Source organism: Triturus cristatus, chromosome 2_1, assembly GCF_964204655.1.
Source record: "Triturus cristatus chromosome 2_1, aTriCri1.1, whole genome shotgun sequence".
In the NCBI taxonomy this organism is placed as follows: Eukaryota; Metazoa; Chordata; class Amphibia; order Caudata; family Salamandridae; genus Triturus; species Triturus cristatus.
Genome location: NC_140581.1, coordinates 873,466,572 through 873,492,787, shown reverse-complemented (window position 1 = coordinate 873,492,787; position 26,216 = coordinate 873,466,572).

Sequence of the window (26,216 nt, the reverse complement as noted above, 5' to 3'; positions counted from 1 at the left end):
TGGATTTGTTTTTTGTTGTTATTTATATTAAAATGAAACCGTTATGTGGGGTCCGGATGGCGTGGCTACCACCGCTTCTAACTCCTGTGCATTTCCCTTTGCCGCGGCATGCGCGCTATTGTTTGTATCACATGCTCCTTTTGCTTGCTAGCGGCCGGCCTGAAGGTTGTAGGCCCATCTTTGTATATTTTTTTAATTTTGTAATAAACGGTTTAAAAAAAAAAAAAAAAAAAAAAAAAAACTACCTTTACAACGCATTCCATTACAACGCCTACCATAACAACGCATAATATTACACTACACTATCCAACACTTACTCTACTGTTGCACCCCCTGGAGTTAGAATAGTAATTTTTACCCCTATACTATCCAACACTTACTCTACTGTTGCACCCCCTGGAGTTAGAATAGTAATTTTTACCCCTATACTATCCAACACTTACTCTACTGTTGCACCCCCTGGAGTTAGAATAGTAATTTTTACCCCTATACTATCCAACACTTACCCTACTGTTGCACCCCCTGGAGTTAGAATAGTAATTTTTACCCCTATACTATCCAACACTTACCCTACTGTTGCACCCCCTGGAGTTAGAATACTAATCTTTACCCCTATACTATCCAACACTTACCCTACTGTTGCACCCCCTGGAGTTAGAATAGTAATTTTTACCCCTATACTATCCAACACTTACCCTACTGTTGCACCCCCTGGAGTTAGAATAGTAATTTTTACCCCTATACTATCCAACACTTACCCTACTGTTGCACCCCCTGGAGTTAGAATAGTAATTTTTACCCCTATACTATCCAACACTTACCCTACTGTTGCACCCCCTGGAGTTAGAATAGTAATTTTTACCCCTATACTATCCAACACTTACCCTACTGTTGCACCCCCTGGAGTTAGAATAGTAATTTTTACCCCTATACTATCCAACACTTACCCTACTGTTGCACCCCCTGGAGTTAGAATAGTAATTTTTACCCCTATACTATCCAACACTTACCCTACTGTTGCACCCCCTGGAGTTAGAATAGTAAATTTTACCCCTATACTATCCAACATTTACCCTACTGTTGCACCCCCTGGAGTTAGAAAAGTAGTTTTTACCCCTATACTATCTAATCCTTACCTTAAATGCAATTTAATATTATGCGTTGTAATGGTATGCGTTGTAAAGGTAGTTTTTAAAAATGCGTTGTAGTGTCATGCGTTGTAAGTGTAGTGCATTGTAATGGATTATGCGTTGTAAAAAATGCGTTGTAAGTGCATGCGTTGTAAAAGTGTGCGTTGTAACGTCATACATCCAATAGTACAGGGTCAGGTGCCTCAGACCTTTAAGGAAGCGGTTGTTATTCCTCTCCTAAAAAAGCCAGGGGAAGATACTAAAACACTGACTAATTATCGCCCGATCTCGCTGCTCCCTTACTTGGCCAAAGTGTTGGAAGCACATGTAGCCAAAAATTTGTCAGCATTTCTGGAGCAATCTGAATACCTGGATATCCACCAAGCAGGATTCCGTCCAGCCCACTCTACAGAGTCAGTAGTCTTGTCTGTACTGGACACCCTGAGAGAAAAGGCGGACAAGGGTCTCCCCCAAGCACTGGTACTACTGGACCTATCAGCAGCCTTTGACACAGTCGAATATAACATCTTGCTCGACCGTGTCGGAGACGCAGGTATCAAAGGAGCTGCTCTTGAGTGGATCAGATCCTTCTTAACAGATCGCTCACAAGCTGTATGCCTTGGTGGATTCTCAACCCCCATGATTAAAAATACATGTGGAGTTCCCCAGGGATCTTCCCTATCCCCTCATTTGTTTAATCTGTATCTTCTCCCCCTGGTTCATGCACTAAAAGAAAAACATATCCAGACTTTTAACTACGCAGACGATTTTCAATTGATTTTCCCCATTAATGCCTCCCCGGACTCCATCTCTGAATTCCAAACAACTATGCTGTTCATTCGTGACTGGATGAACAGCAACCAATTGAAACTGAATCCAGACAAAACTGAACTGATCCTCACGGGTGGCTCACTAAATCATTGGACCCCCAACTTCTGGCCAAATGAACTAGGACAACCTCCGAGCCCCTCCAAGCATGCCAAAACTCTAGGAGTCACTATCGGTAATGATCTATCCATGAAAACTCAAATAGGATCAGTATCATCTACATGTTTCTTTCAATTGAGAAAAATAAAGAAAATTAGTCGTTTCTTAACGCAAGAGGCAAAATTACAAGCTATTCTTGCCATGGTGATCTCGCATATTGATTATGCTAACTCATTATATTTTGGTATCCCAGCCTACCTCAATTATCGCTTACAATTAATACAGAATCAAGCAGCCAGATTGATATTTCAAGAAAATAAACGTCAACACATCTCTCCCCTTCTCAAAAAACTACATTGGCTCCCCATATCACAAAGGTGCGCCTTTAAGATGGGCTGCATAATATTCAAATCTCTGAATGGAAAAAACCCTAAGTTCATTGACAGCTTAATCACCAGATATATTCCAAACCGCAATCTGAGATCCACCCATAAGCATCTTCTAACAATACCCCCCTTTAAACAGAAGCGTTTTGGTGGATCAAGGTTTGCCTTTCTGGGACCAAGGTACTGGAACTCCCTACCCCTAGAGATCAAAAGCTGTACAAATTTCACGGCCTTCCGTAAACTGCAAAAAACCTGGCTTTTCAAACAAGCATTCGACTGACCCACTGATTCATAAATCCCTTGTCTCTGACCCAAGTAGCGCCAAGAAACCAATCCGGTGTACGTGCGCTATATAAATTCATCATAACATAACATAAGATAACATTCATCTGTATGTACAATACCATGTTCCTCAAGGTGAGAGGAGATTACAATCAAAGCAGTCAGTGTCCCCTGTGCAAATAATATCACTATCATAAGTATTCTACCTTTTGCATATGCCACGGCATAGTAATAAGCACGGATACTTAAAGTTACATGTTATAACACTTATTCACATTCTTTTGGCATTTTAAATTAACAATTTCTGTTAGACCTGTGAGTCTTAGAGTGGACTACCCTCAACTTTTTGCCTGCCTCCCTCCATTTTTCTGACCTCCTTTTTGCTGGTTTTAGAACTCTGCACACTTTACCACTGCCAATTGTTCTAAACTACTTGTGCTCTCTCCCCTAAACATGGTAATTTTGGTTCATCCCCAATTGACATATTTAATGTACTTGTAAGGACCTAGTAAAGTGCACTATATGTGCCCAGGGGGGTTGTGAATTAAATGCTACTAGTGGGCATGCCACTCTGAATGTGCCACCCACAGAAGCAGGCTCTTAACCATGTCTCAGACCTACCACTGCAGAGCCCCCGTGTGCAGTTTTACACTGCCATGTCGACCTGGAAAGTAAAACCTCTTGACAAACCTAAATCTTCCCTTTTTACATATGCATGTCACCCCTTATAAAGGCCCTGTAAAACCCACAGGGCAGGGTGCTGTGTATTTAAAAGGCAGGATATGCACATTTAAGTTTTACATCTCTTGAAACATTTCATTTTTCACTACAGGAAGGTCTATCTCTCCCACAGGATAACATTGGGATTATCTTATTACAACTTTTATGCGTAATTCCCGATTGTGAAGAGAAAGTCTTTTCAAGTTTGTTGTCTCCGGACTCACAATTTCAAAGCACAATTTATAATGAAGCTGTGTTTTAAATTACAGTTTAACAAATTCCACTTTTATAAAGTTGCCATTTACTTACTTTATCCATTTGGTGCCTGCTGCCTGCCTCTGTTTAATCTGGGCTGGGTGACAGTTGGGCTGTGTGTAGTCCCTCTAGACAACCACATACAAAGGAAGGGTAGGTGTGACTGAATAGCCATCTGCGTGTTGATGGATCATCCTAAGCAGAATGGGAGGGAGGAGCTGACACTTAAACCTGAAAGGGCTGTGTACTGTCCCCACACAAAGGGCTACATAACCCCCTGTAGTGAGTCTGGAGCCAGGGCAGAAAGTGTAGACCTCTGTGCACTTCAAAGCTTTCTTTGAGGTCTCCTCAACTTCAAAGGCACAGCTGGGTATAAACACTTGACCCATGACACCACAACTTCAGTACACTTCTAGACCTGTGGCCACTCTGCCTGGGAGAAGAACAACTGTTTTGCTACTCAATGACTGCCACGTTGCTGGAACTGGTGTTTGCTGAACTCTTTCCTTACTGTGTTGCCCTGCTGCCTGCTGCTCAATCTCTGCCTGGGTGAGAAGGACTCTACCTGTATCACTTGAACCCGTAGTAACTCCAAGGACTTGCCGGCTTGCCTCCTGTTGTGTAAGTCTTAGGGACAGAAAAGACTTACAACCATACTATTCCAACCCTTGGGCTCATCTGCTTGAGAGTCTGTCCTGCCAAGTGGTGTCACCTCAGTCCTGGAATCTTGGAAGTGGACCTAGGGGTTTGCTCCAGTTGAACAAGAGCAGAATCAATGCATCACCACTGTTGCAGGAACCCAACTGGTGCATCGCACTGGGAACCACTGCATCGCACTTGAAATTACCGCTTCGAAAGCGACACTGCTTGTAGAAGATTGACACAGCTAGAGGTTGGAGAAACCCAGTGCATCGCAGTCGGAACTGCTACACTTTGTACCGAAGCTTCGTCCATGGGTCCAGCTCATCGCAGCAGATGCGTGGAGAAATTCAACACAGCACCTCAACTACGTGGAAATCACTGATGCATCTCACTGTTGTAACCAGGATCAAGGTACTTTTGCTCAGCTGGCATGCGGGAGTCCTGTATCTGGCCCGAGCTCCACCATGGTCGCCCTAAATTCTGGACTTTGTCCCGGTCAAGCACAACCAATTTACTGTAGAAGCTACTTGCTTCTAAGTGCTATTTTTGCATTTGATCTTTAAAAATTAATATCTCAACTTCTACACATTAGATTTTTTTTGTTTTGGTCTTGTTTTGTTCCATAAAAATATGCTTTATTTTTCTAAACTGGTGTTGGTGTCTTTTTGTGATGTTTTCACTATGTCATTGTTTATAATGTTGCACAAATACTTTACACAGTGCCTCTTAATTTAGGCCTGGCTGCTCTGTGCCAAGCTACCAGAGGGTGAGCGCAGGAAAATTTAGGTTGTGTAGTGACTTACTCTTACTAGGATTGTGGTTCCTACTTGGACAGGATGCATTCATCTGCCAACTAGAAATCCAATTTCTGAAAGTTTCCATCCAGAGTTTGTTGTGTATATAAAATAAACTTTTAGAAAAGCTAAGATAGCTTGTTCAATTACTCTCACAATCTACCAATCTTTATTTTTTTTTTAAAAAGAAGCCAGAACTGTTGGCTTTGTCAATGCTCACTGTGTTATAAGTCTTCAGTGGAATGCTGGTCAGCCTCCTAAGAACAGATTCCTCACTGATAAATGGATGGCTGTTTCAGAGACGTTGTCCTCGGGTTTGATTCACTTTTACATTAATATCTTAATATGAATAAACCACATTTGTGACGATGTGCATCTTAGGGTAATGTTGTGCTTTATTATACTCTAAAAAAAATCTCAGGAGCTGTTCCTGCTGGATAAACTGTGCCAAAATAGTTTCTTTCTGATGCTCAAATGGTGCTATTTTTAAAGGCTGCGGTTGAGGAGAGCTATTAGGTTCTCTAGTTTCAGCATATTGAACAGTTTTCACCCCGTCTCATTAATTTTATTTTTTAGGATGACGGGACCTGGTTGAATCTTCTGCTGTTTTATAATATGCCGACCTGGTTTGCAGAGAATAACGAATGGAACATCGCACGTCCCTGTTGCTAACATGCAGGGCCGGCGCTAGGCATGGGCAGCGTGGGCAGCTGCCGAGGGCCCCCTGCCTGCTCGCAGCCATGAGACCTCGCACCTTTAATGACTCCAGAGTTTCGAGGCCCAGGAGGCCCCCTAAGAGTTTACTTTTTTTGATGAATCTCCCCTGCAGGCCTGTCTCTGCAGGCCTAATGGCTGCATCTGCATGTTGATGACAGCAGTTAGACAGTTTATTGAAGAGCCCTTGCATGTGAAGGGTGCCCTGCCCCTGTATCAATAAAAATCCGAAGATCCTGCTGGGCGCAGAGCAAAAGATAGAATGACGATGGCAATGTATGTATGTATGTATGTATGTATGTATGTATGTATGTATGTATGTATGTATGTGTGTTCTTATATAGCGCTCGACTTACCCTTGGGCATCTCAGCGCTTGCATTGGGAACCCGTCCTGGCTTTTTCCCTGTGAGATAACCCGTACTGAGCATCCCCAAGGTGAAAGCCAGGCATCCCGCCGCGGGGGGGCCGTAGTGGAGATTAAGCAAGCTTTGGCGCGCATCACAATGGAACTGCTCACCTAAAACAAGTGGAAAGGGAGCAGAGAGGCAAATGAAATGGGTAAGACAAACGGAATAAAGTGGGGGGAGCAGATAGGTGTGAGTAAGTGAGACAAGGGGTGCACGCAGAGGAGCAGAATCAGCATTCAAAAGTGGATGGAGCAGGGTTTAAAGGCTGCTGGGTCACTCACGTCTTGGATCCGGTAGTAAATTAAAATGGTCATTTAAAGGGGTCCCTATATGCATGTCCTTAAGTTTGCCTGCAAAAACATTTATGCAGTGTCTGCGCAAAGAATGAAAGTTCTGAAGAGCAGGTGATGAGACGGGCCCGCTCTGCATTTTTACCCTCACCCTCAAATCTTAACTCTGCAGCTGTGCCACCCTTTGCTGCCTTTAATGCAACTACTACGAGCTTCGTTATAGTGCTTTCACAGTCTCATCATGTCAGAACTGGAGCATTTTCAATATCATATACAAGGAAGCCTTAGACGTTACTTATTCATTTTATGCAACTAATAACCACTGACAATGTCACGTTCCACTGCGGCTCCTTCAGACTTGGGTGATGCACAAGGGTTCCACCTCCAGATGTCCCCAACTCCCCGACTCTGGATTACACCAACACAGACTACAAGGGCAATCAGGCGAGGGAAAGGAATTAGGGCGGGACAGCGGGGAGTGGGATTCCTGCAACAAAAGAGAACACATAGAAAAGACAGCAAAACAACACATCTACTCTCATTAGGTCTCACTAAATGCCTAACATGTGTGTCTCGTCATTCATTTCGCTGAACAAGTAGCCAAGCCATGTAGAGTTGTGTTTCCCCGAATGGAGGACACCATAGCTCCTAAACCAACAGGCCGATACCGACCATTCATACAAACCCTCCCCCTTCTATCCCAAAACAAACACAGACACCACTGTGCTTCCCAGTGGTTTCTTACTGTAGAGACAAAAGGTTGCTCTGTAGTCAAGTATTATAACAACCCTAACATTTGCACCATGTTAGCGTTAGAAGTATCCAAGAATCATGAGCTGTTAGATATGCCAAGCGTAAGATAATGCCCAAGGTCTCCAGCCGCTCTGCTTTATCAGGCAATGTTATTTAAGTCTCGCACAGGGCAGCCCCTCCCCTATTCCTTTGGTACCTGTTTTGCTGTGAGGGCAGGCTCTCCGGAATAGTACCGCAAGGAAACTGCCTCTTAATCCGTGAGGTGAAGGGAGCTCCTCTGTTCCGTAGGGCCGTGTGGACTAAGTACGCGGCGACGCTTACGTCAGCGCCCCGCGGTGGTTCTCCTTAATTGCAGGGATCAAGGGTTTCTGAAAGCTGTGCAACTCATGGCGGAATCTCTGAGGCGGCGTTGGAAGCAACCCGGGGTAGGCTTGTTGGCGCTTCCTTAGCTTCCCGTAGGGATTTCCCATGTGGCTGGGACCGTCGGAATCCCTGCTCGAGCGTCCTCCGCCGGGCAGCGTCTTCCACAGCATCCAGCTACACCAAACAGTATAACGCGCGCCGATTGGTTCGCGTCTCCGAGAATTTACAGGCAGTGGCCACGCCTTCCTGCAGCCTGGCTTTCTGGGTGTTGTAGTTCCGGGTCCGGCTATATCCCCGGTAGGCGCCCATGATCAGCGCCTGACAGACAAAGCCAATAGTCCTGGCTTGTTGTAGGTGTAATTTTACTTGTTGCAATATTTAACTGGAGGCAATGACAGAGGCAGCAAAATACCAGTCTGGCGGCACACTATGCTAAGCACAGATTTATACAGCTTGCATGTTTTTAAGCCACACCCTTAATTACATCATCCATGCCCCTTTGAAAGACCCCTCCAGTTTTTTCATCCGACTTAAAGCCCTGCTTTCAGTTCAGTATGTAGGCCATTTTTGTGGCTAGTTGTTGACCTGCTTTATGGTCTGGTGAGCTGGTATTTACTATTGATTTTTATGATATTAAAGCAAACATTGCCTGCACCAAATTCAAATCAGTGCAGTCTACCATACCTTACAAAAAACTTACACAGCATATCTTTACAAAGTCAAAACTGCCCTAGTTTGCAAACATGGGACACTTTTCTAGCTTACTAGCTCACTAATGGGGGCTCCTTTTATTTTGGTACTGGGTCTATTTTCTTTCCCAGTCTGATGCTGCATGATTGGTAGGGGCACTGGAATTATGCAATTGTGCAGCAGCGGCAATTTCTGCATAGTTATCCATTTGGCGCATTTGCCACATAATCCATCATCAGCTGCATAATCTACAGATTTTAGCAACTAAATTGCTTTCTATCTCAAACGCTTCAAAAGTTACTAAAAATGCAACGACACGTCTTGCTGCATGTGGGAAGGCCCTTTGAAAAGCTGGAATAGTCAACTCTCTGTTTCCCACTACTAATTTTTGGTGTTAAATTGGTACTAATGGGGCGCAACTAGTGCCCAAACAGTGTTACCAAGTTTAAAAATGGCAAAAAAATGAAGTAATACTATTTCAAAATGTGTCGGATTATGCCGCATAATTTGCTTTTCTTGCCACATAATTTACTCCCCCTGCCACAAAACTTAGCCCTCTCCTGCCGCATAAATCCAGTGGTCCTGATGTTAGGGTAATCCATGGCAGTGATGTTGTTCCTGTTTATATTTCACATGCTTACTTAATCTTGCATTCCCCAAGAGTGCTAGCGATTTCCAGCATGTGTGTTTCTGTATTTCATTTCACAGCATATTACTCTTGGATGATATACCCTTTGTACTGAGTCGCCTCCAGGTGTTTATAACAGGCTACAGTGGAGCACTTTGGAGTTGAGGATTCAGGCACTTTCACACTGTGCCTGTCTGTTGGCCAAAAAGGTGTTCCGATTACATGATCATTCAAAATATGGCCTCTCTGCAGAGCCCAAAGAGCAATGGTCCTGCATTCCAGTTGTGATTCTATGCAAATGTGTGTGAAGGAGCTACTTATTGGTCAAAACAACAAGGTGAAAGGAAAATAATGTATTGAATTTAGCTTAAAAAGCTAACAACCATTGACAAAACCCAGTCGCAGCCGGCATGACTTTTCTGGGGGTCGCGGGATGGTTTAATTTTATTTATTTAAAAAACAAAAAACGTTCCTTTGCCGGCCCGATCCGATCCCGCGTCCTCTCTGCTTAGTGTCCTCACATGTTCCTATGCTGCTCGGGTCCCCTCATATCCTAGGACCGGCCCTGCTAACATGAACTTAAGTCAGATGCAGACTGTAGCCACTGGCGCCCCCCGCCAGGAGGAGGCGCTCTCGCTCCCGCTCCCGCTGTTAATTAACGTTTCCACACTGACCTTTCTCCTATAGGTCATTGCTGGGCGCCCAGCTCGCTTTCAAAGTAACATGTGCTTGCATTATATATCACTTAAATTAAGAAATTCTTTGAACACCATTGTGCAAAACTCACCTTCATGCTACATAATATAGTTCGTGTTTTGAAATTAGCCCTTTTTTCTTTTCTTTTTCTATTTCGATGCCTGTGAAATGTGGCTTACGTAATTTCAGCCCTTTCTGTGGAGGCGCGTGCTATTTGGAAAGGCCGCAAGCGCAGCGCTGTAAAGACAGGACGTGGAATAGCTGCACTCAGCACCTGACACAGCAGGTGTTCCCTCCGTCAGCTGTTCTGAGACAGCCAAAATACCTTTCGGTGGGAAGGGAGTAAAGGGTTAAGTGGTGTGCGCTGAAGAAAGTCGCGTGTGCCCAACGGGAAGCCACTAGTACTATAGGCAGGAAAAACAAACGTATGTGTGAAAATATTCTCCCATCCATTCTCCCAAGAGTCCCATGTCTCTAGGTAACTCTGGGCCGTGTAAAAATCAGTATCGCGCCGGCGCAGTTCCTGCCAGCACGAGGCCATGAACCTGGATGTTGAGACACGAGACAAACGTAGCTAGCCTTGACTTTAAGAGTAGGGCGCGCACTGAGTCGCCTTGCGACAAGGAGATGGGGCTCTGACCGGACTGCAGGAATGGAGAGGGCGGGATTGGCAAATGTAGGTTGGGCGGCTTTTTGCACTTGGGTGGCATTAGGATGTGGCCACCCTTCTGAGTTGCATGGCTGGTGGCGTGCTTTTGCAACTAACTTCGGGATGTCATGGATATGGAGTTAACTTGTCACAGGGCTCAACTGGATGCCCCGGGTGTTCCCAGCATAGTTAGACTTGAACGTGTCTCTAGCTGACCAGGACTTGAGTTTGACGGGTCCGGCTTTAGTTGTGTATTTGTGTTCCTGAGTGCTGGGCTGCGTTTCTTCACCAGGCTTGGGTTGAGGCAAGTCTTGGGTAAGTCTGGACATTGCTTAGATAGGGTTACATTAAATGCCTCGCGCCGTTACTATCGTGCGTAGTAGTCCCCTGAGCGGCGGGGGGCTGGACATTGTGGGGATTAGTAGGGCTGGTTTGCGCTGGTCAGCGTAGGCAGTCCTGCGTGCGTGGAAGCCAGTGCATGAAGTAGTGGTCTGTGCGCCACAGGCCACAGAACATACTGCACTGTAGACAAAGACAAACCTGCCATCGCCGCCAGTGCGCACTCCTGAGGCGCAGAAGAGCGCACCTGCGCCTAGAAGCGAGCGAAAGGAGGCAACCCTACCTCCGCCGAGCCAGCTGCAGCCCTCACACAGCTGGCGCTGCTGCCTCGCCAGTCCAGGAGGGTTTCTGGCGGTGCGCTGCTCCTCCCCAGAGGTCGGTCTCTGCTTCTCTTTCCCTCAGCTCCCCCCCTTCTCCCTGGCAGCTCCGCGCTCACGCCCTTAACCCCCGGCAGGGAGTAGCGTGATCGGTGAGAGGCGGAGTGGTAGCTGGGACTCCGGCAGCAGGTACCAAGCCCAGCCCGTCACCCCGCCCAAGAGCTCCAGAGAGAGCCCGGGGCGGCGGCTACACGGCACAGAGAGGGTCCCTCGGAGAAATGGTCAAGAAGAAGTGGAGGAGCCCGGGAGAGCTGGAGAAGGGCTTGTCCGTGAGGGAGGATGCAGCGGCGGGCGCGGCAAGGAAGAGGAGCGCGAGCCGGGGGCGCTTCGCCGAATCCTGGAAAAGGATAAGTTCACGGCAAGGATCTACGAAGAGAGGCGGCAACCTCAACCAGCAGCCTCCGGTAAGAAAATCACCCCATTATCTCAGTTCTAGCGCACAGCGCCCTCAGCAGGAGCTCTTCAACGTGCTACACTCTCACCTCGTCTCAAAATCTCCGCCCGTTTCCCTTCAGCTGGTCTGTCCGCAGCTATTAGTAAACGAGGCGCTCTCCAAAGTACTGAAGTACTCTGGGCCCCCACACTCTCTTTGGAGTACATCATGCTATGGGGCAAACCTGCCTGCTGCAGCGCGCCTAAGCTCCGAGACGCTCCTCACACCTGGCTGGCGGCACACCTTGCATTCAAGGCACACTCGTGCGCGCAGCTACCTGTAGAACTGCTCTCGGCAGAAACACTCCTCCGAGATGCTGAATTGTCACTTGTCTCCCAACCCCGCTCCGTCGAAATCTTGGTTCACCTGCCTGCAGCATCCCTCAGCAACGAGCGCATCCACGGCGCTGAACTCTCACCTGTCCCGAAAATCCCTGTACAGTCTAACGGACCTGACTGTCGCACTTGACAGCGATCAGCTCTCCGTGGTGCTGAACCGCCACCTGTCTCACAATCCCTGCAGCCATCTAACTTTACTGTCAGTGTTCACCTCCATGCAGCACCCCTCAGAAGGGAGCTGCCCGCGGTGCTGAAGCTATTATTTGAGAGCCGTGCCGCGTGTGGACTGGGATCTCTGCTGTTGACAACCTTTGCACTGTGGCATCCCCGCTGCTTATCTGCCTACAGTAGAGCTCCCAGCACAGTACCCCTCGCAGCGATAGACCCAGAATTGCCAATCTCTGTTCCCTGAACCGACTGTCACCCCCCGCGCGCTCTGAACGGTGCGCGAGCCCCATGCTGAGGGCGCTGAATGCCGCGCGCATACCTTGATTCCCAGCTGCTCAAGTTTCATCATCCTGACACAATGCACTGCTTCGTACATAACGTCATGGGCGTGGGTGCCCGGCTGGCATTTCCATGGCTGGCTGGCATTTCCAAGCCTCGATTTTATGGTCACTCGCGAGGTTTTGTTATTGACTCTGACGCTAACTCTACCCTGGAAAGTACCAAACGCGCTAAAAAAAAGTTTCAAGCGCTTCCTTGTGCCCACACCTCTCAACACAGGCTTGAACTAAGAGCTCGCGCGGCCATCCCCTGCTTTCTGATTGGTAGATATTTCTTGTCGTTTTCACACGAGTTGCCTAACATGCTTACAAAACTAACAACGTCGTGTATGTAGGGCAGCATGACTTGCAACGCCGCGAGAGTGATAACGTTGTCCGAAGAAAATGGTGGAGAGCTTTAATCGAAAGTGAAAACACGATCAGCTGTAGGTTTATAATGCCGGGGAGGGCTTGGCGACCCCCAAATAAAAGTAACCTGCTTTGTAATCATTCTCGGTGGCGACCGGAGCTCGGCGCGCCCTCCAACTGTTGCTTCCTGGATCATAGTCGGAGCGTTCAAGATGAATATATTTGTTTCAAAATTAAGCAGAAATCTATTTGCCAATGTGACCATGTCCACTCACCGTCAGGGTTTTCATTTATTATGATTTTTTGGGTCATTGCCCTCCGCACGCGATCATGAATCTATTAACATCGCAATACATGATAGATTGCTGTGAATCCCTGGTCTTTTAACAGTCTCTGGTAACACCACTAAAGAGACATCACCGAGCGAGTAGGTATGAAATGTCGCCAGAACCCCGAAACGGCAATATGGGTCTATAATGTACATGAATGCTAAATGTTTTAACATGGTACGGTCTAGCTTAGTTTGATGAGGCGTTAAAAGATATGTTTCTCTTTGCAACCTGTACATGTTTACTGCACATTCTATGTAGTTATGAATTAACATATTAATTGGCACAATCTGCAGTGTGCACCACAATGAATGAAAAATTGGTGAATTTAATTTGCTATTTGTTACTAGGAAGGATTTTACTGAAACTGAAGAGAATTATTTTTAAGTTGCAAGGTGGTGCTGTCAAAGGATGCACGTGTTTTTGTTGCTAAATTCAAATCGAAACGGGCAATTAACAATGGCGATAATTGAAGTGCACGTTCATGTGCACTATTTATATTTCCACGCAGAGTGTTGACAGAACATAGAGTAGCTCTACTGCTTCTTCAAGCGAGTGTAATGTTGACAGGCCAGGCGCAATGCTTTGAAAGGTTCAGTAAAATTCACTTGAAACAATTAAATTCAAACATGCTTGCATAGCGCATGGCCACCCTCCAGGGGCCTCCAAGCGCTGGAATCCACCAGGGAACTTATTAAGTCCAAATTAGCCAAACAGTCAAGTTTTTAATAGTCCCCTAAAGGAACTTTCAGCCGCCATCTTCCTCAACCTAGTGGCCAAATCGTTCCACTGGTTTGCCTCTAGGAAGAGTAGGATCTGCCTCTACTTCTTACTTTCCGCACTCTTGGTATTTCAAGTAACTTTAGGGAGAATGATCTCAGTGATCTCCTGCAAAAAGAACAGTTGATGAACAGAATGTAGAACAATGTCATACATTCACCCCAGTACAGAGATCTGGGCCTAAAGCCATCGTTTTGTTGCTCACCATGCCATTCCAGTTTGGACCCAGCCATATGCAAATCAGTCTTGACCCTGCACCCAATGGGAACAGTCCAGCCCGAACTGCCAGGCAAGGTCATCCCTGGACTGGAAACAAGCATTCTAGGCCCGGTTTCGCGATTTCACCCCTCATCAGCCAGGATAGCTTGACTCCAGTGGCATGGAGAGCACGGAACCCATGTCTGGACATACCCGTCCCACTTGGAGTGATAAATACTAAATTGAATACTTTGTTTGACTGAAAACCAGTGAAGAGCAGCAAGGGACCCAGATACAGATTGATGCCTCGGTATCTTAAGTAGTAGCCTGGATGCTGTGTTCTGAATAACCTGAAGCCTTTTCAACACTTAAAGCAGACACCCAGTAAAGGGAATTTCCGTAATCTAAACAGGAAATAATCAATGACTGCACCATTATCCTCAGAGAGGGCGGTGGAAGGAGGCCTGAAATCTTTCTGAGTATTCTCATGATGCCATAACAGGAGGATGTCATTTTACTAACTTGGGTTTGAAAGGTGAGGCTCTCATCCAGCCAGAAGCTCAGAATCTTCATTTAGACTTTGGCTAGGGCCAAAGACTTAAGGATTTTAGCCAACAGACCAGGGGCGGCTGGTGCATAGGGGCGAATGGGGCGTTGCCCCACCAGCCTCCGGGGATCGGGTCGTAGGAAGACAAGAGAGACACCTTGAAAGGAGACTGGCAATCTGAGGCTGCGTCACTCTGGTAGCAGTGCACACACCCTGCGCATGATGTGTGTTGGACGTTCGATTTCAATAACGCCCAAGTCACGCATGTGCAGAGTGTGTCTGTGAGGCAGTGGTGAGGGCAAGCAGGCGCTACCTGAAGCAGCTGGTTTTCCAGGACTTCGGTCGAATTTTCGGCTCGCCCGGATCTCTGACGTAGCTCAGAACATTCTTCTAGCCTGGATCCCGCCTCCTCCTCTGACTGGATGACATTGAAACATTCACCCTATGACAAGACTCAGAGGCGGGATTTCAAGTACTGTTTCCTGCGCTGCCGCTGAGTTCGAACTTCGCATTTCCCTCCTTTCTTGAACCAGCTTCAACCCGGTCCGAGAGAAACCCCTTGATCAAGCTGAAAACAGTGAGTACTGGGGGTGTTTTCGTCACGCTTCCAGTGGGGTTAGGAGTATTTGAACGAAAATGCTGCCTTTTGTCCTTCATTTGTCATGGAGGCTGACGTGGGGAAATCATTCAATTAACAGGAGCCTGGCAGAATACTTAAAATAACAATATGAGTTTAGGAAAATCAAGGCTGCGAGCGAGGGCCCGGGGCTCCCGGAGCCGCTCTATCGAATGAAGCGGTGCCTTTTCATTTACACTGATTTCCTTGGTGGAAATAATAAAAATAATATAATAAACCGATACTGCTGCAGTGTGTGACGTGACGGTATTCTTTCGTAATAAGGCGAGGATGTGCATATTACAGGCTAGTGTCGTTTTATTGCACGGAATGCAGAGGTATAACAATCCATTGGTGAACCGAGTTCACGCACGCTTGTATTTTTGGAGTGGGGTCTGACACCCCGAGACCGGGCGCTGATCCCCACTCGAGCCCTGGGCGTCGTCCACAGGCGGGGGTGACTGTGTGTCTGAGTGCGGCTGTGCCCCCTGGGGGCGGCTGGCGTTCTTGGACACCAGCCAGGGCCCAAGTAATAAAAGTGGAGGCGGCGAGGCTCGGCTGAAGTCAGTGTCCACCCTGTGATGCCCGATGTTATGCCATTTTATGAAACCAACAGATAGTAGACGTAGGCATTTTGTGCTTTCTATTTGGCGCCATGTTCAATTCCGGACGGCAACATGACTTCTCTCGCCAGGAACTACATTTATGTTGTAAAAGAAAACAGCAGAGTTTACTGCGCTTCCAGGTCAGATAATCTGGAGTGTTTAATTCTGCTTCTTTCTTCCCAATCCCAGGTGTAAAATTCTCAATGAATGTGTTCACTCGTTATGCGGCTGCACCCGGGCCTCTCATTCACATATTAATTGCTCAGCTTAGGGACTCTGAATTAATTGCTAAACAAATGATGATTGACAGGTGAATGCTGAAAAACGTTCCACCAGCAGCAAGATCCACAACTTGCTGAATGTTAATCGTTTCCAGGTGCCGGTGGTCATCTCAGCAAGCTCCAGGCCCGCAGTTGCGCGCTGACTGATAGCCATCTCCCCGCACCGTCTGGCAGGGCCTCACGTGTCAGTGTGAGGGATTTAAGAGGAGAAGAAGACCGAGGGAGAGGTACAGGGAGAGGAGGATGGGAAAGGGGTAGAAGAGGTGAAGAGGGCAGAAGAAGATCACAGGGCAGAAGGGGGGCAGAGCGTAGATGGGGTACATCAGAGTGTAGAAGAGGAGCATAAGGCGCGGAGGATCAGAGGGCTGAGGAGGTACATAAGGCAGAGGAGGCACGGAGGGTAGAAGAGGCACAGAAAGCAGAGGAGGCGCGGAGGGCAGAGAAGACACATAAGGCAGAGGAGGCACAGAGGGTAGAAGAGGCACGTAAGGCAGAGGAGGCGCGGAGGGCCCAGGAAGCGCAGAGGGCAGAGGAGACACGTAAGGCAGAGGAGGCACAGAGGGTAGAAGAGGCACATAGAGCAGAGGAGGCTCGTTTAGTGCTGTAAGATATGGGGTATTTTGTAATGCATTTGCATATTTCAAGTCTACACCTTCAGAATTGCTTTATAAACATTCTTGCCCTCTCATATTTGCTGTAAAATGCTCCATTTGCACACACTTCTCAAGTCCCTCTCTCCTCGAGTCCCTCCTATGATAGTCGGCTCGCTCGCTATCGACATAACACTTATCCTCAACTTTTACGCCCTACCAATTTCAAATGTCACCAGCCGCCCCTGCAACAGACTGATGCCAAGCAGTTAATATTCTCACCAAACACCATCCCCTGCGTTTCGTCACCACTGAGTTTCAGACAAAAATGTGGCATCCACTCCTCAGCCTCCTTCAGGCAAGGCTCCAACTGACCAATTTTACAATGATTGTCCCGAGTGAAGCAGATGATGATCTGAGTATCATCTGCATACGAAACAAATGAGAGACCATAAGATTGGACGATCTGCTCCAAAGGACTGACATCAAAATTAAAATGTGTGGGAATAAGCAAAGAATCCCGAGGCTCTCCACAGTCAAGGGCGACGGTATCAGAATAAAAGGGCTTGTCATAAACCTGAAAGAAATGAGGAAAGCCAACAAAGTGCTACTTCTTATATTCCTGCAGCTGCTAGTCTGTGCCAGGATGTAAAGAATTTTCCACCACAAATAGCAACACAAAAAATCCATCTTTTAATGTACGCTGACGATGCAGTAATTTTTGTCCTCCCCCAATAGGCCTTCAGCGAAATATTGAGGCATTTCTTAACTATACAGAAATTAACTTCCTTAAAATAAATACTTCAAAAACAAAAATACTAATGTTCAGGGGAAGGAAAAATGTTAAATCCTTTACCTGGAAATTAGGAGGAATACCACTTGAGGTAGTGCCTTCTTACACAAAAGGGAGAGTATTCTCTCAGTCTCTTAAAACTGCTTCGCATTTCCTATGGACTGAGATAAAAGCGGTAGCCCACTCCAGTGCAATAAAAAGGTTCTTTCAATCCTCAGGGAGGCGACATTTTCTTTCCCTCCTGGAAATTTATCGCACAAACATCACCCCTGTACTAATCTATGGGCTAGAATATATCCCTGTAAAAAATGGGGTTTTCTAAACCTCAAAGAAGGGAAAATCCTGCGTACTATCACTCCTACAAGTCAAGCCACACCTGTGCAAGCACCCTGGCTGGAACTAGAGGTAGTTAGCACACACACAAAAGCCTTGGCAGTTGGGTCCATAACCTATTACATGCACCTGTAGGCTCATTGAGAGCGCTCGTATGCCAGGAAACCTTTAGGGATGACTCAGGGAAAAATACCTTTAAGGAGATCTTAGTGACTGCTCTGGAGTTTTTCCAATGTTCTACAAATCTCCTCCAATCTTGGTCTCCAGCACTTTCGAAGTTCTTCCTGAAAAAATCCAGCCCGGGATTGAGCTTTGATGTAGATAAGCTCCATTGCCTCCAGCATCTCATTATATGTCTTTTTTTTAGCAGCAGTGGAATATAAAGTCAGTCCCAAATATTTGAGTTTTTCATTAGATCACAAGGTTAGGCACTGCATTCTGATGCTAAGACTGAGGACACTACCACTTAAAGACCTAACTAAAAACTGGGGTGGCGCATTTGATAAGTCTGTTCTCTGTGATCTTTGCTGTGGAGGAATCCAAGATTTTGCACATTTATTATTTGTTTGTCCCAACAAACTTTTGGTTGACGCACACTGCCGCTTTATAAAACCTATCTGTACTAAGTATAATATCTCTAGAACCATAGACCTGTTGGAGTTAATAAGAGCTCCCCCGATGAATTTGTATACTATAAAGTATTTATAATGTAAAGATTTTTTTTTACCATTGTTTTAGATATGTGTAACAATGACTAATACTATATTTTATGTATATATGGTATTTTTAGATTGTGGATCTCTGATGAGGTCTATATCAATAACAATTGATTTGATTTGATTAGTCTGTGCCTTAAGGTATCATGAGAGACGGTGTAAAACGCGGCACTTAGATCCAATAGGATAATTGCTATGGTACCTCCAACATCCGGGTTCATTTTAAATTCCTAGACCAGCAGAGACATTTGCCTCTAGTTTTCTAATTGTGAAGGATCAAGGGTTTCCATTTGGATGCTCGCCCTCTCCTAGTAGTAAGACCTTTTTTTTTTTTGCAGTCCCTTTGTTGTACTTTTGCATCCTCTTGAGAGTTATTGCGGTGGTGCAGTAAGGCAGTTGCCTAAAGTGGCTTTAATGTACTACTGGCCCTGCATTAGGCAAAAGCAAAAGTTACTCATTCAATGGTAAGAGAAAAATCAAACATGGGAAACTGATTGAACTGAACTTGTCTGTTTTAAGTTCTCATGCCAGCTAGACCTTACTGGAGCTGATATGCATTATCTCTGAATCATAAGCATTTTAAGCACTGCTGTTTTAGTCTCTAGACATACCAAATGATATATCAAGAGATTACTGTGACTTCATCTCAACTATTTATATATCAAGTGATTACTATGATTCATCACAACCATATGTATAACCAGGAATTCCTTTGATTGTAATGTCACTTATTCCATATGGAATTGTTTGCTATAATGGAGGTCTGTTAAACAAGTCAACCTCATTAGACCAATCAGATACAACTTGTTAATTTTTATGCAATACTACAATACAGACCAAAAATGTACCAGAAGAACAAGTACATTATACAAAAATAATGAATACACTTTAAGTTTAACTCCTGAATATTTGCAATAAAGGTAGTTGTTTGCTACTTATGTGTTTTGGAAAACCATACTATCTACTGTAATTTATGCTATTCACGCAATGCATAAAACACATACAAAAGGCCTGCCTTTCTCTAAGCAATTTTGTTTTATTCAGACTTAGATGTGACATTCTAATACATTTCCTGTAATAAGACATGTATACTCAGGTAGACTAAGCATTGTGTATCAGGGTGTTAGTAAACCGGTCCTACTATTGGACATTCATGGGTTAGTCATACCTAAGTGTGGACTTAGACACAGCTGCTCACAAAACAATCTTTCTGATAGGTGAATTAGAACAAGTTGTTATAATCATACATAGGCCCATTTGATGAATAATATCAACCCACATAAATATTGCACACACAATATTGAAGGTCACTATCATCAAGGTAAGTCTCGACAGTGAAGAATAGACTGCAAACACACACATGTTCATATCAAATGCTCTTTAAACATTTGGTATACCTATATTAGGTTACCTATTCAAGGCATTTTAATTTAGAAGGCTGTGATGCACACAAGAGAGATACTTGCAGGTTATTAGAGAGCCACCAGTGACTCACGAGCTAATCAGTGGAAAAGCCTGTACTAAATGGTTGGACAGTTGTTTTTGTAGTCAAAAACAAAACACCTCAATAATTGACAGTGGATATAATGATTCCTTCTCAGTCATGAATTATATTTTATTTCTCTATCAACATTTTAAAATAACAGATTATTTCCTAAACTACTACTACCAGTCAAACATGGCACTCACACTTCATAAGAATTATAGATATATTGCATTTTTTGGACTCTTGATTTGTCAAGTACTTCATCGTCAGTCATGTATATGGTTAATATGAAATGTTCTATACCATTCTGAAGATATGGTTGTTAATCAAAAGTAGCGCTGCATAATTTACCTTTTTATGCCATATAATTTAGTTAGCTCTGATGCATACATTATTTATCTGTTGCAGCTTAACTTCTGGGGTAATGGTTTCATCTTCTTGGTCATATATGCAGGGACGAGCTGGCTTGAGTGTAATGTTGCACAGCTTATTCACATGGTTTATCACAATTGTTGACTGATTTAATCACAGCATGACTCTAGTATGCGGTGTTGCTTCGGTAGGAGTCTGTAAATAAGATTAGTCATTGCCCTCCAACCTGCCAGTCAATCCAAGCCCCTGCCAAGGAAATATATTGAGCAGTTCTAAAGTCAATAATATTTTAATATCATTAATGTGCTACCCCTGACACCTATGCCTCTGTAATCAGTATAATTCCATTTCTGACCCCTTTGACCTCTCTTCTTTTTTGCCAGACCTTGAAAATAAGTTTTAGGTTCTTAGAAAGGTTATAAAGCAGTCCAATAGCTAGTAACTCTGTGTGAGTAAACTCACTGATGTTTGGGTTCCACTGTTTTATTATTATTAAAAAAATTTTTTTTTATTGAGCAGAGCTATCGGGATTCAGAAAATATTTACAAAATACAACAAAATTAATTAAAAATACAAATTTTGGTTCGTTAATTAGAAAATACATATACAACAAAAATCATCATCTATTTAACAGTCAAGAAAATATTTCCAAATCCAAGCAAATTTCGTAATTGCCCCCGCTCATTTAGCATAAGCTTCTTCAAAAAGCTTCGTATGTTTCATTTTCATAAGCCATTTTTCGAACAAAGGTATTTCGAGTGATCTCTAGTTCTGTAAAATTAATGAATGAGCTACCAACATTGAAATCGCAAGGAAATGACTCTCAGTTTTCGTAAGAATAGCCTCCCTACTAGGTATCCCAAACAGAGCAGCTTCCACTATAGGTTTATACGTTTTTTTAATCGCCCTACTAAAGTATTCGAATATTCTCTCCCAAAATGTTATCAACTTAGGACAAGAAAAAAAAATATGCCGCCATCCCCCTTCTGATAAGGAACCACATCGAAAACAGCTATTTTCCACCTCTGGATACATTTTATTCAACGGTTCTGGGGTATAATATACCATCCAATGAGCGAGAAATGCCATTCTTTTGTAGTTTGCAGCTCTCAATATCCTATTTCCTGTAATTTATATATTTTGCCAATCTTGATAAGAGAAAACATATTGAGTTTAAGTTGCAACTTTCTCTAACATTTTTAAAACCAGAGGGGACTCATCTTGGGAATTGAATAAGCGATACCAGTTACCCACTCCGGTCAATTTTGAAATAAACAATGCAGTAGCAATTTGACTGGGGGGCATATTGAATATAAGATTATATCTTTTCAACAAATGAATAATTTGAATGAATTAAAAAAAAGAGGGTTTGTTATTACTAGAACCTCTGGCCTGCACTTCTTCCCAAGTCATCATCCTGCCCTGTATAGTAAACTGGTTAACCATCCCCAAACCAGATACATTCCATGTTTTCAACTGAATGGGATGGATATGTAAACCTAAATCCCTACACTCAGTTAATTTTAAGGAGAAAAAACCTGAAAAATCCTTTTGTTTAAAAACAGGACGAAGTCGATATGCAAAATCCACTAACGTCTTGTATCTTGCTTTCTTTGGGAGTTTTGAAGTCTTTAAAAAAGTGGGAACTTGAGTTCCGGCTTCTTGAATCATTTTATTAATAAAAAAGTTATCGACCTGCTTCTGTTTAGATAATAAGCATCCTACGTAATCAAAAAATGATGATTCATAATATAAACGCATATTTGGGAGAGCTAAACCACCTAACTGAGTATATAGTTGTAAAATCGGCAACTTAACTCTTGCTGCCTTTTTATTCCAAGTAAATGACCTGATCATAGACTCGATCCCTTTTAAGAAACTGACATTCACCTTAATCGGAATGTTAGAAAAAAGAAATATCAAAAGAGGTAAAATCGACTTCTTAATGAGTGCCACTCGCCCTATCACAGTTAAAGGAAGATTGGTCCATTTATCAAGTAGCTTCTGAATCTTTATACTGGTAGCATCATAATTCAGCTTAACTAACTGCCCATATTGGCCCGTAACGTAAATCCCCAAATACCGTATGGGATCCATTCTTGATGCTTGCTGTTTCAAATCATCTGGCAGGAATTCAGTCCCAGTATTTAAAATGTAAATTTCAGTTTTGTTTGGATTAATATTATAGCCCCCTATTAATTCGAATTTCCTAAATTCTGCCATTGTTGTCTGCAGATTAGACTTTTCTGGAGACAAATACAGAATGGCATCGTCAGCGAAAAGTTTGAATTTCGCCATTTCATTGATCTGGACTTTAATATTCCTATTGGCTTGCATTCTAATTGCGAGTGGTTCGATAAAAAAAGTGAATAAAAGGGGTGATAAAGGACAACCTTGCCTAGTCCCACGATTTATATCGATTAACCCTGCCTGGGCCCCATTGACTATTATCTGGGCCTGCGCCCCCTGATAAATATTTCGAAGCATAGTGATCACTGAGGACGGGATCCCAAACCTAAAAAGTGCAAAAAATAAGGTATCCCAATAAACTAAATCAAAAGCTTTCTCAGCATCTACCATCATGATACAAGCTGGTATCTTATTAATGTTGAAATAATCTAAAACTTGAATCAAAAAACGAGTATTTGTTGTCATCATACGACCCGCTATAAACCCCGTTTGATCAAGATGAATAACTTCCTTTGCTGCATAAACAAAACGTTGGGCCCAAACCTTCATCAAGATTTTATAATCAGCATTCAATAAACTTATTGGTCGAAATGAGTTAAGATTATTAGAAGGTTTACCTTTTTTTACGAAACTAATTACTGTCGCCCTCTTAAATTCTGAAGATGCTGTCCCACCCGTTTTAATATAATCAAATAATTTTTTCAAAAATGGAATTAGCTTGTTCACAAAGGTTTTATAGAATTCAATGGGAATTCCATCCTCACCACAAGCTTTTGCTCCCGCCAAGGTCTTAATTACTGCCGATATCTCAGCCTCTGTGATCTCCTTTTGAAGCTGCGTGGCTACACTCTGGGATATAGTTAGTAATTGAAGTGAATCAAAATACTCCTGAATCATATCCGAATTAACGGAATATTTGACAGTGTATACTTGTCGAAAATGATCAGCAAAGATTCGAGCGATATCCGCTCTTTCATTAACTATAGCGTTGGTTACAGGATCAATTATTTCTACAATACAGGAAGATTCTTGACGAGCCCTAGTTGACCAAGCTAGCATCTTTCCAACCATTTGGCTTTCTTCGTATACCTTCTGAATATAGGTCTGGGAGCTATTTATTTCTTCTAAAACAAAAAAATCTCTAAAAGCCTTTCTGGCCTGTTCCAACTGACCCCGTGATAAAGAATCCTCAAATTTAGAAGCATTATCTAATGACAACTGAAGCTGTGCCATTTTAGCTAACTGTGTCCTAGTTTTCCTAGCAGAAGCAGCTATCATCTGTCCACGGGCTGCAGCCTTAAAACCGCCCCAAACAGAAAAAATATCAGCTGACCCTTTATTAACATTGAAGAAATCAATAAACCAAAGCCTAAACTGTTCAATCCATAATGGATCTTGAAGGAGCAAGCGGTCCATCTGCCACTTGGTCCTGCTCTTTTTAGAAACACTGATTTCTAGCCCAACCAGAGTATAAAAATGATCTGAAAAAGCATTTACACCAATGCTAGCAGCCCTAAGAGTTAATGAGCGTGAAATCAATAAAAAGTCGATTTGGGATGCCGTCTGATGTTGGCGTGAAGAACAAGCAAAACTTTCGGGTTGAGTAATCGCTATGCATCAATTAACTGAAGGTCTTCTAGCAATGCATCGAAGACCTTCTTAATCTTGGGTTTCAATTTTTTTTTCCTCTTTTTGAGGTGTCCATTTTCAGATCCTGAATATAATTAAAATCACCCCCGAACACTATTTGCCTGGAGACCCCAATCAAAAGTTTACAAAGAGTTTGTAAAGCGAATGAGTCATCTTCTATTGGACCATAATAATTTATAAGATTCAGAACCTGCTCATTTACATTAACCTGAATCCAAATCCACCTCCCCCAGGGGGTCCCGTTGTTCATGAAGAAATACCCAATCAATATATTGCAACACCCCTCATTGCAGCACCTGCTGAAGCAAAAAAAACTCTAGAAAACATTCCAGGTATATAACATATTGGGTTATTTGTCTTCAAATGAGTTTCTTGAATAAAAAGAATTTGAGGTTTTAAAGTAAGTAACCACCTAATTAATCCTCTGTATTTACGTCTATTCAACATACCATTAACATTGACAGATACAATCTGACACCTACTGGATATATTCATTCTGTCAAGAGAAAAAAAGGGAAAGAATAAAGAACCTTATGAGCTTCAAAGTTGTATTCAGTAGATATCTACACATTTTAACACCTCTCTGATAGCTCCTGCTCTTTTCTACTGTTACCCTGAACTGCCCACCCCTTCACTTCTCCCACCAACCACCCCACCCTTGGAAAATGCGGCATGCCCCGCTAACCACATTTCCCCCCCCCCCAACTACTAGTGTTGGTGCCCTGTAATCACACCAAAGGTGACCTGCCCTCCCCTCAAAAAAGATAGACCCAAAACCACTTATTCATGATCCGAAAAAAGGGGGGGAAAAATAAGATAATAATAATAATAATTTGATGTGTTAGATTATTATTTTGATTACAATCATGTCCTTATTTGTTTGAACTAGGAGTGTAATACTTAGTTCCTGCTGTCTCCTTAAAAAAAGTTTTTTTCTTTTTCTGAATGTTCGCTTATGTTGTTTTTTTTTTTGGGTTGTCACTGTTGATATATTCATGAGATGATTGAGTTTATTTGTGACTAAAATAGTTGTAATCAAATGTTAGCAGCACCAGATTCAAGAAATGTTTGCAAGATTGAAAGAAACTGCCAGGGACTATTGGATTCTACTGTTCTATATTCTGTAGGAATCAGGTTAATATTTGCACATTTCTAGTTTATAGTTACATAAAGACTTAGGGTGACCATTTTTCCTAGTTGAATGCACATCACTTCTATTAAAGTTAGTCCCTTAAGCCAATATGGTCTCTGTTAGATTTGGGGGTCTCTAGTTGGCACAGGTAGGTACTTGTGACAAATAGGGACCCTTGCCTCTAGTCAGAATAACCCCTGTTCACCCCCTTGGTAGCTTGGCACGAGCAGACAGGCTTTTCTCAGAGGCAGTGTGTAAAGCATTTGTGACCACATACAGTAATCCAGTGACAACACTACAAATGGACACCACACAGGTTTTATATAAAAAATAAGTATACTTTATATAAATTTACCACAAGACCATCAACGACAAGAATACACAATACTATTACTTTAAGATGGTAGTTTTTAGCTTAGTTCTGTTCAGTTCTTAAGATGCGACACTTTGCATCAATGTACCTTACGATGCGTTGCGCTTCCACGACAAGGAATGTTGCAGCGATGGAAATGCGGCAAAGTTCTGGTGCAAAGAAATAAAGACGTGAAGATCTTCCAGATGCGGCACACTTCTCCGGGGATGTGAGAAGTTCTCGGTTCAATGCGTGGACTGCAGCGGCGACACCCCTTTTCAGAAGTGCGACGGCAACAGCTTCAGCTGTGACACTCTTCTCCCAGTTTGCGTGAAGCTTCCGCACAATGCGACAACTACAGCGGCGACATCCTTGTTCAGAAATGCGACGGCAGCAGCTCCGACGGCGGCACGCTTCTCTTGGGATACGAGGGGCTTTCCTCGATGCGGTGCAATGCGACAGTTCCAGCGGTGACACCCTTGTTTAGAAGTGCGACGGCAGCAACAGCGACGGCGACACGCTTCTTCCTCGTTGCGAGACCCTTCTCTCGATGCGGTGCAGTGCGACAACTCCAGCGG